General features: G+C 36.3%; 1 protein-coding gene across 1 annotated transcript in view; it reads right to left on the bottom strand.

Moving 5' to 3' along the window:
- Window positions 1-3,834: 3,834 nt before the first annotated feature.
- The window catches only part of Fhos (Formin homology 2 domain containing), a 1,020,872-nt gene continuing 1,006,671 nt past the window's right edge, over window positions 3,835-18,035 (bottom strand). The window contains exon 23 of the mRNA XM_068227617.1: window positions 3,835-5,042. The gene's annotated coding sequence lies outside the window, so the exon portion shown is untranslated. The remainder of the gene's footprint in view (window positions 5,043-18,035) is intronic.

Here is an 18,035-nt window from a genome sequence, read left to right as displayed (position 1 = left end):
TTCAAAGTTGTACTCCACCACTATAATACAGCACAGCTCACGGATTGAACCTCGAATGAATTTAAAATAATTAATACATTAACGTATGCATGTAAGAATCCCATACAGTTTTTTAATGGCTTACATCTTCAAACAATTAATTTACTGAATTACATTTTAAATGTGAAAACCTACAATCTTTTTTCCAGTCAATGACCGGATCAGGAATGGAATAAATGAAGCCCCATCTTGCGGTGAGGATAGGAATTGAGCCAGCTGCAGAAGCCTGTCTCACTCCTCTGCGGCAATGATTAATGACTGACAGATGAAATTAAATTATACTGGAGAGATGCTAGAATGAAAGATGACAGGGTAAACTGGAGTACCCGGAGAAAAACCTGTCCCGCCTCCACTTTGTCCAGCACAAATCTCACATGGAGTGACCGGGATTCGAACCACGGAACCCAGCGTTGAGAGACGGACGCGCTGCCACCTGAGCCACGGAGGCATTCACAATTTTAATGTACTAACTACAATTTCACGCTTAAAGCATTGCGAACCAATTCTTTTGACATATGCAGTAAGCATTACATTCATTAAATTATTACTATTATTATTATTATTATTATTATCAATATATATATTGTTTATTATTCATATTATTATCTAAATATATGGCCTGATTCCTGATTGAAATAAGCTGCTACTCACGAGCGATTTATGAATAAGCGAGAGAAGTTAGGATTATATACTTGTACTGGAATTAACTTGAAACTGACAGATGAAGTTGGGGATCCAGGCGAAAACCTGTCCCACCTCTGCTTTGTCCAGCACAATTTCAATAAATTAATTATTACAAATATATTTTTATAAAATATTATTACATATGATTATTATTATTATTATTATTATTATTATTATTATTATTATTATTATCATCATCATGCAGGAGGTTTCAGCGTCAGCTTACCTTGTGCCTTAGTAATTAATCTGTGTCACTATCGAGTGGCTACACACCCAAGTCGGAATCAGAGCCGGGGTCAGCACGAGGTAAACAAATCCCGCCGTCAATACTATTCGCTCTGAAATGCTTATAAACAGACAGAATCATATTTCTCTCGCCGTACGTACAACTCTTGCGTTTCTTCTTCAACTGATAACAGTCTGGTGAATTTTTGTTCGGATCCATTGCACAATAATATCCAATAATGAGTAAGAAGAAACCTACAAACGTACAAGAGACTACAAGAATTATGAATTAGCACACAATACGCACATACACTGTTTTTGTAAAAGCGAAGCACAATGATAAAATTCTCTCACTGCTGTTTTAAACAGACTATGATTGGAACTGCACCCACGTGTTCAGGACATCCACTGAGTAAGTATGGCAGCTCCGCGCTGACTGCACCATTGCCAAAACTCGCTCTGAGTAGCGCACCCCCCTCGCCCCCTCACCTACCGTGTGACAACACCGTAGGCGCTGCCCCTGTCACCCGCGCCATCCCCTGGTCAATACACTCACTTCCGCTTTAGTCTGCTCAAAAGGTGGTCCGGAGAATATATGAGTAGAGAAGTAGTTTGCCATTGGCCAGATTGGGCCAGAAAGTGCTATTTCAGCATAACTGAACCTATGAGCAGCACTTTTCAGAACACTCGTATGCATTTGTTGTGCTCCAAATATCATTGTTCAGCATGACATATACCCAGTGGTAGCTGGTACAGAAAATCAGTTGTGCTGTAACCCGTCCCCCCTAAAAAAAGAGAAAGAAAGAAATATTTAGAAACATGCGGTTTTCAAGAGTCTCTCCACTGAGTTTTCCATACTGGACAAATACGCAAACAACCCCAACACATTCCTCATACAAAACTAATTAAACAGACAATAACACTTTCGATGACAAAACATTCACGAACTCGGAAACACTGTGTGTGAGCGCGCAAATATAGAACTTCTCAAACTCACCAAAATCATTGAAATAAAACCAGCAATATTGTAATGCAAAATAAATTACATGTTACGTTGTTATAGTGAAATTTATAAACTAGACATTTTGTAATTAAAGAAAATCATATTATGATGTCCTTATTTTGATAACGTAAAAAGTACAATTTGTACACTTCATCGATTTACAAACGTGGCTATGGAATAGGCAAGTTGGGAGTATTAAAAGACCTGGCCGGAACAGCTGATGGCTTCCTTTACAGTTTGCTTTGAGCGATTCCCTCCTAATACTACCACTGAGTCAAGAGGGTGCCACCTGCCACGTTCTCTTCTCGGTCGAAATGCAAGTGTGACCAATGCTGCCTCTCTGTGTACGAATGAAGAATCGCTGTGAAGTGATGTGTTGGCTGTTCTTTCCACAGCACATGGGAAACCCTGGGCACGGATGCTCAAAATGCAGAGTTCCTGCTTTCTGGTAAAAAGCTTAGAAATTCTCGCTGAGCTGTGATCTGCACAACATCCTGCATGGAGGGCACAACTAGTTACCTGGTTGTAAGGAGAGTTGAATGATTTCCTTTCTTTGGCTGATGTATTTTTCAATGCACTGTATTTGATTGCAGATAATATTATTATTAAAGTAGTTTATTTTCAAACAGACAATGTGCTGCAGCACGTAAGGTACGGCCGCACCTGCATACACTTCAGTAGCTTTCATACTTTTACAGCCACAAATGAGACCGCGCAATCAATAATAATAATAATAATAATAATAATGTTATTGGCTTTATGTCCCACTAACAACTTTTATGGTTTCCGGAGTCACTGAGGTGCCAAAATTTAGATCTGCTAGAGTTCTTTATCATGTCAGTGAGGCTGACATATTTGAGTACCTTCAAATACCACCGGACTGAGCCAGAATCAAACTTGCCAAGTTGGGGTCAGAAGGCCAGCGCCTCAATTGTCTGAGCCACTCAGTCCGGTGGGACAATCAGTAGAAGCTACGTTTTTTCCCGGCTTGTGCCAAGAGACAGATAAAGTAAAAGTACTGCATCTATCAAGAAATACCAGTAGGTGGTTGTATAGAGATGTTTACTCAATTTTTGTAACTTTTGGAATAATCTTATTTATTCTTCTTTGTCATTTTCCAAGTTTATTGGGGTTGATATATGATTGTGGATATCCCAGGTTTTTGACTACATGCTCTTCCTGATGCTAATCCTATGTGAAGAGACATATTCACTATTGTGTGCTTCTGTGGTGGTTGGTAGTATAGAATGATATGTTTAGATGCAGAGACGTGTATTAAGATGAACACAAACACCCAGTCCTTGAACAAGAAGAATAAACCAAAAGCAATTAAATTCTCTAGCCCTGCCAGGAATCAAACTGAGGGCCCTCAGAACCTAAGGCCAGAACACTGACCACTTAATCAGGGAGTCGAGCTTTGAAATACTCTTACATAATATAAAATATAATTTTCTGTTGGGAAAATTTGTTAATATGTTGTTTATTCTGTAGAAATATTGGGTACAAAATAATTTAATCACTCCTGAAATTGCAGAACTTCTCAGCGCATGAAAGGAAACTGAGGCAGGTAATTTATTTATGGTGTTTTCAATGAACACTCATCACAGGAAGCATAATGGTACCAGCGATGTTTTGTCATGAACATGTGCTTCTATGCAGTTTCCCTCTGAGTAGGACCAAGGAAGTTATCATGTATAGAATACTCAGCATTTACATAGATGCTTTATTAAAAATTCCATCCGAGTGGTTTACCTTCCATTTCCCCTCAACAGATCAACATGCTCGATTGCCTTGGAAGAATAAACTGCCTTGTAGATATGGTCACTGAAGATGAGGAAATAAAAGGAATTTCTGGATAACAGTATAAAATTAACAATCAAATGAAAAGCTTCAATACATTTATATTGTATCATTACCTGGCATACACAGTGAATCATTCTATTTAAAAAAAAAAGCAGGATCATTTTTTATATTCTATACGGGACAAATTTTACCCTACACGATTGTTGCAATGATGTTGATAGACTAGTTAAAATATTTTACAAACTAATGCATATCACATGGCAAATGTACATAATATCCATAATACTTGTGCCACAGCAGCACTGGATGTACATATATTACATCAAAACTAAATTCTCCTTCAAACCATTGCATCATTTATAAGTTTGTAATAACACTGACAATGCATACCAAGGAAAAACAGATTCACCTACAGCTTCAAAACAATTGAATGGGTAGGACATAACTTACTCAGTAAATTCTTTATAATACCACTGCATTGTGTCATAAAAATCAAATCTAGAAACACAGTGTAACATACTTCTCCTCAGCTGAGATTTTGCCACTTCTAGCAGCAAACATCTCATACATTTGAATGATTGACAAAGGGCCATAACTATCACAACTCACAAGAACATGTTTGATATTTCACTGGTACTGTAGGATTCATATTCAGATATAAATATTTTATTATTCTAAGCCAGTCTAATATGATGAAGGTAATTGGCAACTATATAAGGCTTGCAGCAACCTGCCTCAATAACACCAGTCACATTGTCACAACATTTAAAATTTACAATATAAAGTGAATTGCCTCGGAAGTCAAATATTTTAAGAAATACTGTTCAATTAAAACCTATCAATGACAAAAACAAAAAAAGTACTGAGTATTTTTCCATATCTATTCTGACAGCCTACAACAATAACAACATGTAAAATACACAATTTTGGCTACAGAAAATACATAGAGTTTTCTTTAAAAAAGTTTACTTGATAAAAATGCTATTGATATATTGCATATACCATCTTAAGAGTAGCAAACACTGTACAATAGATTATAAAAAAGACTAGGAACACACCTGAAAAATCGATATATATAAAAAGGTGCCACATTTGGCACAATGGACGCGGCAGTTCGTAAACAGCAGGATATCACATTAGTCTACTATACACAGTATCACAGTCACCGGGTACCGAAGAACTCACAGTTATTGTCCAGTGGCCAGCACTTTCGTTCAATAGCCCTTGATATACGCAGCAAGGTGCTTCTTGTCCTCTTCCGAGAGGCCATTCTTCAACGTTCTTCGTACTGCAAAGAGAAATTAAAACGATCATTCTAGCACAAATTTTTAGATTTAAAAAAATTATGAACAGTTTTTCCAACCTCAATTCAAGTTTATTTCTGGAAAGAGTATGTAAGGATCTGCAGCAAAAGAAAATGTTTGGTGCAAGCTTATCCATATATTAAAAGAGTTTACTAAAAACAGTTTTGGCAAATCTGTCCGTCCATTCTACTGGACCGATTTGCTTCATTTCTGTTTTATTCTCTCTGGAATTACCTGGTAGTGAATCGTGAGATATTGATAGGTCTGCAAGTTCAGCCAACTTTGAGTAATCATAAAATCAAATCATTAAAAGATCACTGCAATACTTGCAGGCCAAGACTTACCCTACACGGGGATAGTTTACTGGAGTCAAGTACTTGAAGCAAGTCGACTTTCCTTCAAATTTCCACGTATGATTAAGTCAGGACAGTCAAGTTGTAACTTTCCTTGCAAGTAAATTTAAGTTGCCGAGCCATCAAACTTTTGCGTCCCCTTTTCCATCATGTGACTGACTTGTCTCCAGTGGTTGCCTTGTATGAACCCCAACTTGTAGGCAAATCAACTTGAAAACAGAGTACGTGCACTTTTCAAGATTTTTAGTACATTTGTTGGTATCCAATAATGAATTCCCCTAATAATAAGTGGAATGCAAACCAAATATTGCAGTTTCTCGACATTATTTCATGAACAATAGGAAACTTTATGGTTCCTATAAGCTAACAAATCCTCTCCCGCTAGTTCTTTCAACAAGTCGTTTCATGCACCATGCAATGCCCTTTTACTAATTCATCCTTTAATCTAAGTTTCCCTATTCTTCTTCTTTTTAAGACAGTTTTGTAATTCATGCAATAATAATTCAGAAATTAGCTGTACGCATCCTAGTATTTGTGCACTTGGCATCTCCACTTCAATAAACAGAACACAAATTCACAGACAGTTACGAGTTGAATGCAATATCAAACCACTGAAGTTTACACGCTCTTCTAAAGACGGCATGCACTTTCTCCATCTGAATAAAAGTTTTGGCTTCAAGTGTAGAGGTTTTAAGTGCTTGACTGCAGTAAATTATCCCCGTGTGAATTAGGCTTAACCCACAGAACATTCTGTACTTAACAGGTTGCTAAACAACTGACACTTTCATTAATATTCTGATATACCATGCAATTTTCATTATTAGTAATGTCATTACATGCAGCCATATTTGATTACTACCTGTCAAGCCAGAGAGTATACACTTCCTCTTATCATGGAAGAATACTATTCCTTCTTAGATACTCTTTGATCCTCTAACTTCCCTAGCTTACAAATATATTCACAGATGGCAGAGTGTTCTTAATAACTTACATGCTGCTTAGAGAAAAAGTCTAGGTACAAACAGACCCCATCATGCCAAACATCTTAGACATTATCTGGGAACACCTATCGATGGATAACCTAGCTACACTAGAAAGAGTGAAGACCATGTTTCCTTAAAAAGTTCTCTGCCTGGCAAAAAAAAAAAAAACACGCTCCTTTGAGACTAACCTATGAGCTTACAAGACAAGCGTTCTATATAGAACTGCGATTAAAAATACCATTGTCTTCTACGACACAATACCAAGATTTATATCAAGAACTGCAAGATTTAAAAAAGCAAATATATGGATAGATTTTAACCAAACAGGCAGCATGATGGCGTCAGAATGGATAAATTCGGACTACAAACTGCGGCATACCATTACGCGCTTCTGTTCATAAAACCATCGAAAAGGGCAGGCAAAATAATATGACTATGGCACATCAAGTCGAGATATCTGACCTATTTATAACTAATGCTGCGGAGCAACACGGGTCTTCTAGTAAAAATAAAAATATTTATCCTAATTTGGAATCCAATACTCATTTCATTATAAATCAAACCTTCCTGCATGTGGAAATGACAATGATGATGATGTGTGATCTCTGGAAATACTTGGTGCAGGTCTTTCTAGTTGATGCCTATGGACGAACTACTAATGAGTATTCCGGCATACTTTTCCCCATCATCGCCATCATAGCATCGTTCCAGAAAATCAAATTAGTATCTTAGAGACCTTCCCATTCCTACCCTTTTCTATCCCACTGTCTCCATAAGACCTATCTGTGTCGGTGTAAAAAAAAAAAAAAAAAAAACGCCACTTACGGACCACGTTTTCTACGACACAAAAGTTATCACATATTATGGTTCACTTTCTTTTAGTGGAAATACACAGAAAGTGCATGATATACAGAAATACTTATCAATATTACTATAATACAGCGGAGGGTATCTATCTAGGCCAAGTCCTCATTTCCTGCTCACCTGGAGCAAATTCCCTGGATCTTTCAGCCGACTGTTGCTGGTCATTAGCAAAAAGTAATGGAGTACATGCGCAAACATACCATAAACATGCAAGTTGACATATATATATATATATATACTGGGCTTCTCCCATCTCATTCCTTCCTTGAGAAACCCATCACAGTTAGTGTGCAAATGCTTGCATATTGAGAAATATTCTTCCCTGAGGTTTTCAACGGCCTGCAAAGTAACGTGTTGGTGCCAAGCTTTGAAATGACTCAGTTTTTGACTGCTCATGGCAAATTTGGTTGTTATTTTCATCGATTTGGAATCAATCATCCTGATGGCTACGTGTGTGTTTGCAGATCCTCACAAACAGTGGACCATCTACTGTTTGAATGTGCTGCATTTGAAAGAAGGCATGACTTGAACTCTCATTTGAATGATTGCAACACTGCATTATCAAAACCCCTGTATCATTTGTTTAAGAAGCCGTGCTGTTACAAATATTTTATAATCTTCACTTCATTTTCCGTCGATTAGATACACGAATTAATTTCATTGCAAAACTGAATATGTATTTTAACTATAACCCTAGTATACTATGTAAAATAGGGTTCCAAACTGCTTTGGATATTCAATAATAATAATAATAATAATAATAATAATAATAATAATAATAATAATAATATTGCTTGCATGTTATACAGCAATTCAAATGACACTACTATTCAACAGAATTTTAAATAATAATAATAATAATAATAATAATAATAATAATAATAATAATAATAATAATAATAATAATAATAATAATAATAATAATAATAATAATAATAATAATAATAATAATAATCCGTGATTCAATTAAGTATAAGATTTACAACCAAATCTTGGATGGAAGGAATAGGACTGGGAACTGCAAAACTCAACAACTAAAGCATGGGTGCCAGCAGGATTGCTTGCAGGGGTTGCAGAAAGCTGGGGTTCCAAGGAAACTTGTACAATTTGAAATCAGAACAATGTGTTTTTTAAGGCATCTCATCACCTAAACTGTCTCCTTTTTGCTTCAATAAACTGCAAGAAACTACTGCAATTCTTACTAATTTACTTTCTTGCTAATCTAAAGTAAAAACAGGCCAATAGAGTGGTTTGGTTTTACAAAGTAACATGGGCCATTTTTCTTAGATTATAGTTAAAAATGCCAGATTTTATGACTGAGGCTGCTACATGGTATGAAACCTGGAAATATGAAGGAATCCCAAATGAATCCCTTGAGTATACCAATTTAATTTGTCAAGCAACATTGGTCCATCCAACTGTAGCCGAGGCCATGAAGATCGACCTGAATCTCCAAGTGACAAAATGTAAGTTTCTATACAGCGGCTCTATACAATTTCTATACTAGAGAGAGAGAGAGAGCAGGAGCAAGTTAGTAGTAGCAGTTACGTTGGTAGTACAAACTCATGCTAGTAACAAAACAGAACGCAATATGTGCACCCACCACAATCAAGCCTATGTTGATTTATGAATCTTTAAAACCATCAGCAACATCTTTGCATGATCAGTTTGTTTTAATTCTTCAACCATGGTAATTTTATAGAGGTACAATTGAAGTTCTTATTTTACAGCTTTATTTACTTTCCACTTAAGGATTCCAGACTCGTGTGCTAACCTGTGTGTTAATATTTTTAGGGCAATGCAACGTTACATCCAAGATTTGATCAAGTTTTGCATCCATTAAAATCGTAGGCCTGCCACTTCTTGGTACATTGTGAAGTGAAATGGTTGGAAGAAATGTACATACCAAATCACGTACAGTAACACAATTTGGACACCCCTGGAATTTGGTAACTCCCCAAAAAAATTAGTTTCACATGTTCTATAAATTGTTCACCTTCACAAAAAGCATGTTCCACCAAAAAGTGAATATTTTCACCAATATTCTGCTGCATTGTAACTAGCACTTTTATCTAATGGATGAACACTGCACTATTCATTAAACCTTGCTGACTATCTACTCTTCTTCTATACTTTGCCTGTCCGGCTCCTTGGCTGAATGGTCAGCGCAGTGCTCTTCTGTTCAAAGGGCCTCGGGTTCGATTCCCTGCCAGGTCAGAGATTTTAACCTTAAATGGTTCATTCCCTTGGCTCAGGGACTGGGTGTTTGTGCTGTCCCCAACATCCCTGCAACTCACATACCACACGTAACACTATCCTCCATCACAATAACACGCAGTTGCTTACACATGGCAGATGCTGCTCACTCTCACTGGAGGGTCTGCCTTACAAGGGCTGCATCTGGCTAGAAATAGCCACACAAAATTATTATTATTATTATTATTATTATTATTATTATTATTATTATTATTATTATTATTATTATTATTATTATTATGACATGGCCTGGCTGTTGCTGTCAACTTAATGCTTTCTCTTACAGCAGGTCTTATCCAGGTACACTGCAGAGGAACTTCCCTGGCACACTGTAATCTGTACATTATGGAACATCAATGCTTGGAATAGGTCTTTGATGAGAGGTGGGGGGCCAAGTGTTCACAGGAAGAAAATGCAAGAGAACACTAAATTAATTAAAATTGTGACAAAAAAATATGGACAGCAACTAAAAGGGCACAAGTTTTTGTTGCAGTGTTAATTTCTTTTTAATGCACAACATTTTTGAAAGTTTTGTTGTATGTTCATTAGCTTTTATGCATTGAATTTCTGTTCTATTAAATAAATTACATTCTGTATTGCATAGAATGTTTTTCTTGCCAATTTTTGCACTTCAGACCACCTTTTTCATGGGCTGAGTGGGAGTATGTGCACCCTCTTGCACCCTTGCAGTGCTCATGGATTCATGGTTTGAATACTGGTTCTGAGACTGACCATCCTACTGGTGTGGTGCCACTTTCTCTCTAAGCAAATAATGAAATATTCTCATTTAGAAATGTCTGCTTCATTGCTTCATTCAGACTCATACCATACAGTCAAGTAGGTACTGGTAGTTACAAATCTCATGAGCTGAAAAAACTCAGTCATCATAAAATCTAACCACACCATGAAGTCCACCTCCTGGAACCCTTGTAGCAATTCAGTCTTGTGTTCAACCTAATACATCACAATACAAACATTTCAGAACTTCACATCAATTTCACATTTCATAAGCACAAATTTTAAATAATAACTGTTTAAAATAAAGGAAAATGTATGTGAAACAATACAGTACACAACTAAAGCAATATCTTTATACAGAAAGTGCATTTAATACTTACCAAGATAAAACAAAATTATTTATTAACATTTAACTACATTTTGGTTTTGTGAAATTAATTAAAAACAATTTTATAAAAAGTTAATTAATCATTTATCCATAACACACCACATCAAGCAAAAACCATGCTTTTTAAGTCACATTTATTGCCTGCTATTCTTAGAATCTCAGTTATTTAGAATATTATTGTAACACAGTGTTGGAACAGAAGATGTAAGAAGAAATACTGTACTTTACAAGCAAGCAGTAGTTATTTTCTTCTTTTGAGAGAGACTACAGCAGGTAAAATTAATACATACCTGCCATAGAAGTAAATATAAATAGTAAAAGTAAAAATCCATGAGCATATTTCAGGAAAACGTGTATGAAGAATATTCCAAAATAGCATTACAGCATATTTGCAAGAAGTCTATAGCAAACATTCTGGTCTCCATGTATCAAATTATTTCAAACATCAAGTTTTTCAAATTTCTCTTGCAAAATAAATTAATTTTTAAATGAAATGTGTGTGTGTGTGTGTGTGTGTGTGTGTGTGTGCGTGCGCAAGTTTGTGTGTGTAAGAAAGAGAAAGAAAGTAAATAAATAAAAACTTTTATAGATCTTCCCAAGTAAAATTAAAATGATATTCATAATTTTGTACGGGAATACATATACAGGAGCCTCCGTGGCTCAGACGGCAGTGCGTCGGCCTCTCAAAGCTGGATACCGTGGTTCAAATCCCGGTCACTCCATGTGAGATTTGTGCTGGTTTTACGTCCCACTAAGTACTTTTGAAGTTTTTGGAAACACCAAATTGCCAGAACTTTGACCCGCAGGAGTTCTTTTACATGCCAGTAAATTTACCAACACGGGGCTGATTTATTTGAGAACCTTCAAATACCACTGGACTGAGCCAGAATCAAACCTGCCAACTTGGGCTTGGAAAGCCAGCACCTTAACCAACTGTCACAAAGAAGAGAGGTCCTCTCAGTCAGTTTGCATTTGGGAGATAGTCGGTTTGAACCCCACTGTCGGCAGCCCTGAGGATGGTTTTCTGTGATTTTCCCCATTTTCACACAAGGCCACAGTAAACTCCTTCCCACTCTTAGCCCTTTCCTATCCCATCATTGCCATAAGACGTGTTTGTGTTACATAAAACAAATGGTAAAGAAAAAGTCCTTTCAGTTTTAATTACTATGTTGATGGGATGACAGTAATTCATGGGGATCACTAAGTACCTAGGTGTTAATATAAGGAAAGATCTTCATTGGAGTAATCACATAAACAGGATTGTAAATATAGGTTACAGATCTCTTCATATTGTTATCGAATTTAGGGTTGTAGTAAGGATGTAAAGGAGAGGGTATATGTCACTCATAAGAGCCCAATTAGTGTATGGTTCTAGTGTATGGGACCATTGCTAGGAATGCTTGATGCAACGACTGTAAAAGATTCAAAGGAAAGCAGCACTATTTTTTTCTGGATAAATTCTGACAAAAGAGTAGTGTTATAAAAATGTTGCAAAGTTTGGGCTGGGAAGATTTAGAAGTAAGGAGATGAACAGCTTGACTAAGGGGAATGTTTTGAGCTGTCAGTAGAGAGATGGCTTGGAATAACATTAGTAGACAAAGCAGCTTCAGTGGTTTTTTTGAAAGTAGGAAAGATCATAAAATAAAGATAAAGTTGGAATTCAAGAGGAAAAATTGAAGCAAATATAGGAAGAGGAATTTATTAAGTGAGATATTTGACAAATTTCCAACTACAGTATTTTGAAATCATTCAAGAAAAGACTAGGTTAACAACTGATAGGGAATCTGCCACCTGAATGACAGCTCAAAATACAGATCAGTGCTAACTCATTGATTGATTGATTGATTGATTACACATGTGTTTTTTTACTGTCAAAATGATGCATTTCTCCTCCTTGTGTCCTTTTTACTGGGTGATATATAATAAGAGAATTGTGCCAGTCTCCTTGCTGGAGTGCTACAGTTGGGTAGACCAGGGTCAGTTGCAAATGGCATACTCAAAGCATTTATTTGGGGTTCCTTCATATTTCTAAATGTCATACCATGTAGTAACCAGTCATAAAATTTGGTATCCTTATTCATAATCTAGGAAAAATGATCCATGTTACTTCGTAAAATCATTCTATGGGTCAGTTTTTACTTCATATTAGGAAAGCTGTGTCAGTCTACTGGCCTCCCCTTCTGTTTTATAGCATTTCTCTCTCCAGCCTTTCCTGTATCTCTGTGTTCCATGCTTCTAAAGAACTTCATTTCCACTCACTGGATCCTGCTTTTCTCTCTGGATGTTTTAGTCCAAGTTTCTGTTCCATATGTCAGAATAAGTATGAAATAGGTCTTCTATAATACCATCGTGGATCGTAATGGGACCTTTTAATTCCATACTATACCCCTTATGCTCTGGTAAAATCTTCCAGACCGAGCTTGATAGCTGCAGTCGCTTAAGTGCGGCCAGTATCCAGTAATCGGGAGATAGTGGGTTCGAGCCCCACTGTCGACAGCCCTGAAGATGGTTTTCCGTGGTTTCCCATTTTCACATCAGGCAAATGCCGGGGCTGTACCTTAATTAAGGCCACGGCCGTTTCCTTCCACTTCGTAGACCTTTCCTATCCCATCATCGCCAAAAGACCTATCTGTGTCAGTGCGACGTAAAACAAATAGCAAAAAAAAAAATCTTCCTGCCATTTGCACCGTTAACTGATCTCTTGTTTCATAGTCTCATCTTGTGACACTATGCATCTTAAGTAGCATACCTGAAGGTGTCAACTATTATTATGCCTCTTCCAGTCCTCTGTCTTCTTGCCACCACCATGGATATACTCTTGTCTTTACTTACTTTTATGACCTGGTCTTCTATTACTTCACTCACATCTAACTGAATTTCACTACATGTTCACTCTCTCCCCTCCCCCACATCATCAGCAAATAACCAAGCTTCCATCTCCATCTTACTTTTGACTTCCTTCTGTACTTCCATCTATTTCAGTGACAAACAAGAGAGGGGACAACGCACTTCCTTGCCTCAGTCCTGTCCTCATTTCAAACCAATCTGTTTTCCCAATCATTGTCTTCCCTCTGCTTTTGCATTTCCTGTACAGTGCCTGGATCATGTGTACCATCTCCTCTGCAACTCCTTTATTTCTCCATGCTCTCCATAATCTTTCTCTCAGTACACTTTCATGTACCTTCTGGATGTCAGTAAGAGTCATTGCTAGGTCCTTATCATACTCCCAACTTTTTTCCACTAATTGTCTCACCACAAATATCAAATTTAGTGTTGACATGCCCATTTGGAAACCATGCTGCTCTTCTTCCAGTTGTTCTTTTACTACCTTCTGCTCACATATTTTAGCAACTGGGGAATTAAAGTGACTTTTAGATATCTTTTTGTCACCTTTCTTGAATACTAGTAATCTCTCTCAACCTCCCCATTCCTCAAGTACTTTTTTATCTCTCCAAGCAGCTCCTTCTTTTTACAATTTGATTTACATCGCACTGACACAGAAAGGTCTTATGGTGATGATGGGATAGGAAAATGCTAGGAGTGGGAAGGAAGCAGCCCTGGCCTTAATTAATGTACAGTCCCAGCATTTGCCTGATGTGAAAATGGGAAACCACAGAAAACCATCTTGAGGGCTGCTGACAGTAGGGTTAGAACCCACTACCTCCCGACTGCAAGCTGACAGCTGTGCAATCATAAACACATGGCTACCTCACTCAGTCCAAGCTGCTCTGATGCCTGTTCAACTCCTCCCTGAGATCTCTCTCTTACTTCATAGTCCCTCAAGTCACGAGTGTTTTATCACATTCTCTGTCTCTTCCTCCCCTATCTTCCACTTGACATTCGGAAGCATTTTGAAATATTCTTTCTACATCATCTTTATGTCTTCCTCTTCAACCAACAGCTCATCATTCTTATTTTTTACTGCCACAACCTCTTCTCTCTCTTTTTTTTCTGTTGTTGATCCGTCCATAAAATTTCTTTTTATCCGCCCTCATGTCATCTTCCTGTTCTCTCACAACGTTCTCACTACATTTCTGTTTCTCTTCTCTCACTAGCTGTTGACATGTCTATCTTGCTTCCTTGTAACTCTGCCTACTTATTGCACTTCCTTCTGTATTCATATTTTCAATGTTGTCTTCTTTTGTTTCACTGTGTCTCTTTCTTGCTCTATCAAGGTGTTTCTTTTTCCTTCCTCTTGACTCTAGTTTATCCACAAGTTTCTACTGCATACTCGATAAATGCTTTCTTAAATTGACACCATTCTTCTTCCATTCCATTCAGTTTCACATTCAGGGCTCTTCTCTTGATTTCCTCTTGGAATTTCTCCTTGGTCTCTATCTCTTTAAATTTCCACACAATAGCAAGGATTTTTTTAAAACATTCTGCCAGATACCTCATCTCTTTCCTTGATCTTTCACTATCAGACACACTAAAAGCACCTACTTTGAAGAAACATGTCTTTGAGACATAAGTGCCTTAAAACTTTGCTGAGTTGAAAATTAGGTTCACAGTAAAATGACAACTGAAGGAGATTCATCTGCAACAATGTCCTGTATAAAATATATGCAGACTATGATATACAATACAAAGATGTACAAAGATACAATGTACAAAGATAAATTTGTTAAGAAAATAGAGGAAAAGGACTGATGCAGATTTTTCCTTTGTTTCATTTACACTTCCACAAGAATTAAATTTCATAATTAATCCATGTTATCAGCCTCAACAAGATAGGAGGTCTTAATAATTGAGTAACTTCACCTATACAGTACAGTACAATGTAATTCCTTTCTATTTGATTTTAAAAAGGGACATGTTTCGTCTCTTCCTTGTGAGACATCTTCGGCCTAAAAATAATATAATAATAAACACATGATATTCTTAATAACACTAAAAACAATAACTCATCCTTAAAATGTTTAAGAGTTAAGATGACTCAGTCTATCATACGTAAACACATTTATAAAAATACATGTTATTAAAGACTGTCATAGGAACAAATTACTGAACGATAAAATTTCCATTGAGTCCAAGACAGAAAATGAATGTGATGATACAGTATTCTACAAACGGAAATAGATCTTGAATTAGGTTAATGTCATTTCAAGTTTATGGAAGCTTGAGTACGTGTTATTAAGAATACCATGTGTTTATTATTATAATATTTTTAGACCGAAGATGTCTCACAAGGAAGAGATGAAACATGTCCCCTTTTTAAAATAAGGGGAAGGTGGTTATTATTTAATAATAATAATAATAATAATAATAATAATAATAATAATAATAATAATAATAATTACATGGAAGATTATTATTATTATTATTATTATTATTATTATTATTATTATTATTATTATTATTATTATTATTATTATTATTATTATTATTATTATTATTATTATTATTATTCTGCCCTTAGGCAAGTCTTCACACATCATTTCTTCATGCATTCCTGTGTTCTGCTGCTCTCTTAGTTTGTTGGTAGCTTCTTGTTCACCTGACACTGTCTACCAACTGATATCTTCTCCATCCTCTTTCACTCTTTCTATTTACTAATCCTTCTAAAGCATCCATAAGCAAATCTTCTCTTTACAGCCAGTGCCCAAGCCAGTTCATTTTCCTTCTATGTATGGTATTTAATATTTCCTTTTTTCTCCAATTCTTTTTTATAACGGCTCATTCCTTACTGTTTCAGGATATCAGTTTCATCCTTCACCATAACCACATCTCAAATGTTTCTAGTCTTCTTTCATCTTCCTTTCTTATTGTTGGCTCCATACAACACCACACAATGAATACAGTATTTTGCAAACCTCTTTCTTAACCTAAAGTCCACTTGTTCACACATGAGATTTTTCTTTCGGTTGAAGTCTTCTTTAGCAACAGTAATGAGAGTTCTTACTTCCTTATTCATATCATCTGTAATTATGCTTCCTAGGTATTTGCAACCTGATACTTATTCAATATTATCTTGGTCTATCTCAATGTTTGTGTTGTTCCCTCATGCACTTATACCATGCTCTTTGTCTTATTCTTATTAATTCTCATTCCATATTGCTCACAGGTTACATTCAGGTCTGCCAGCATTCCGTTTATAACTTTCACTCTCTGCTAATAACGTCATCTGCATATCGAATACATTCTAGTCTCCTGCAACTATATTCGTACTCCTCTTCATCCACCTAGGCATTTCCCAACAATATTTTTCAGAAAATATCTTAGAGAGACAGGACGAAGTGGAGAGGAACCATATTTGACTCCACCTGGTGCCAGCTGGAAAAGGGAAATTGATGGCAATGATGATGATGATGATGATGATGATCTTCCATGTAAATGTTGAACAGTATGAGAGAGAGAGACAGCAACCTTGTCTGATGCCCCTTCAAATTCTGCTTTCCTCTGACATCTCATTCCCTATTTGGGTTAATATTAAACAACTTTTATGAAGCTTTCAACAGCAAAGAGATAGATATATCTTGTACTATACAGTCTATTTGTCACAAGCAAATTAAATTTAACTAATTTTTATTACATTAATTATTTTTTATTCTTAAACTAATACACATTTTTAAAGGTTCAATTTTGATTTTCTATCAGTTAACTTTCCCAGTATCCTTTTATATATTATTTGCAAATATAAATTAAAAATACAAAATGTATTTATAGCTTATATCCAAAGAGATCCTAGAGTTCACTGAATGGCCAGAATCACTGTCTTCAGTTCAGAGGGTCTTGGGTTTGGTTTCCGACCAGGTCGGGAATTTTAGCCATGTCTAAGCGATTCCTATGACTTGTGGATAGGGTGCTTGTATTTGCCTAAATACAAACCACACTACTAACCACCACAGAAACACACAACAGAGAATACATCCCTCCACATAGGGTTCGCAAAAGTGAGGGCATGCGGCAGTTAAACAGGGCCAAGACCACATGTGATACACTTCACTCCCACGACCTCATCAGGGTATCGGAGAAGTTGCAGAAGATGATGATCCAAATTTACGGTATCCAGAATGTTTAGCTGAAGTAAATTTCAAAATAACTGTTTTAATTATAATATTTATTTTTAAAAAAGAAGTGGTTAAAAGGAAATAATTCATAATAATCAAAGTCTCACTTACAGTTTTACAGTCAATTCGAGTCTTAATTATTATTAGAAGTTTGTTGGAGACCTTTATTAGAGGGAGTTCATTTGTAAGAAAGAATTAAAATGTGGGGAATTAGTGATAGTAGTTTAGCTGTCTACAAACTAATTTTGTCTCTAAATGCTTCAGAATAAAACCAGTGTTTCGTATTTTTAATAGGAAATGAAGACAAAATTCAGTCATCTGACTTTGACAAGATTAAGTCTGAAGTTATGGCTTATGAATAGTGCTAAGATATGTACTTTCCTCC

Source organism: Anabrus simplex, chromosome 5 (genome assembly GCF_040414725.1).
Source record: "Anabrus simplex isolate iqAnaSimp1 chromosome 5, ASM4041472v1, whole genome shotgun sequence".
NCBI lineage: Eukaryota > Metazoa > Arthropoda > Insecta > Orthoptera > Tettigoniidae > Anabrus > Anabrus simplex.
The sequence above is the reverse complement of the archived record's forward strand: the minus strand, read 5'-3'. Positions and strand labels throughout refer to the sequence as shown.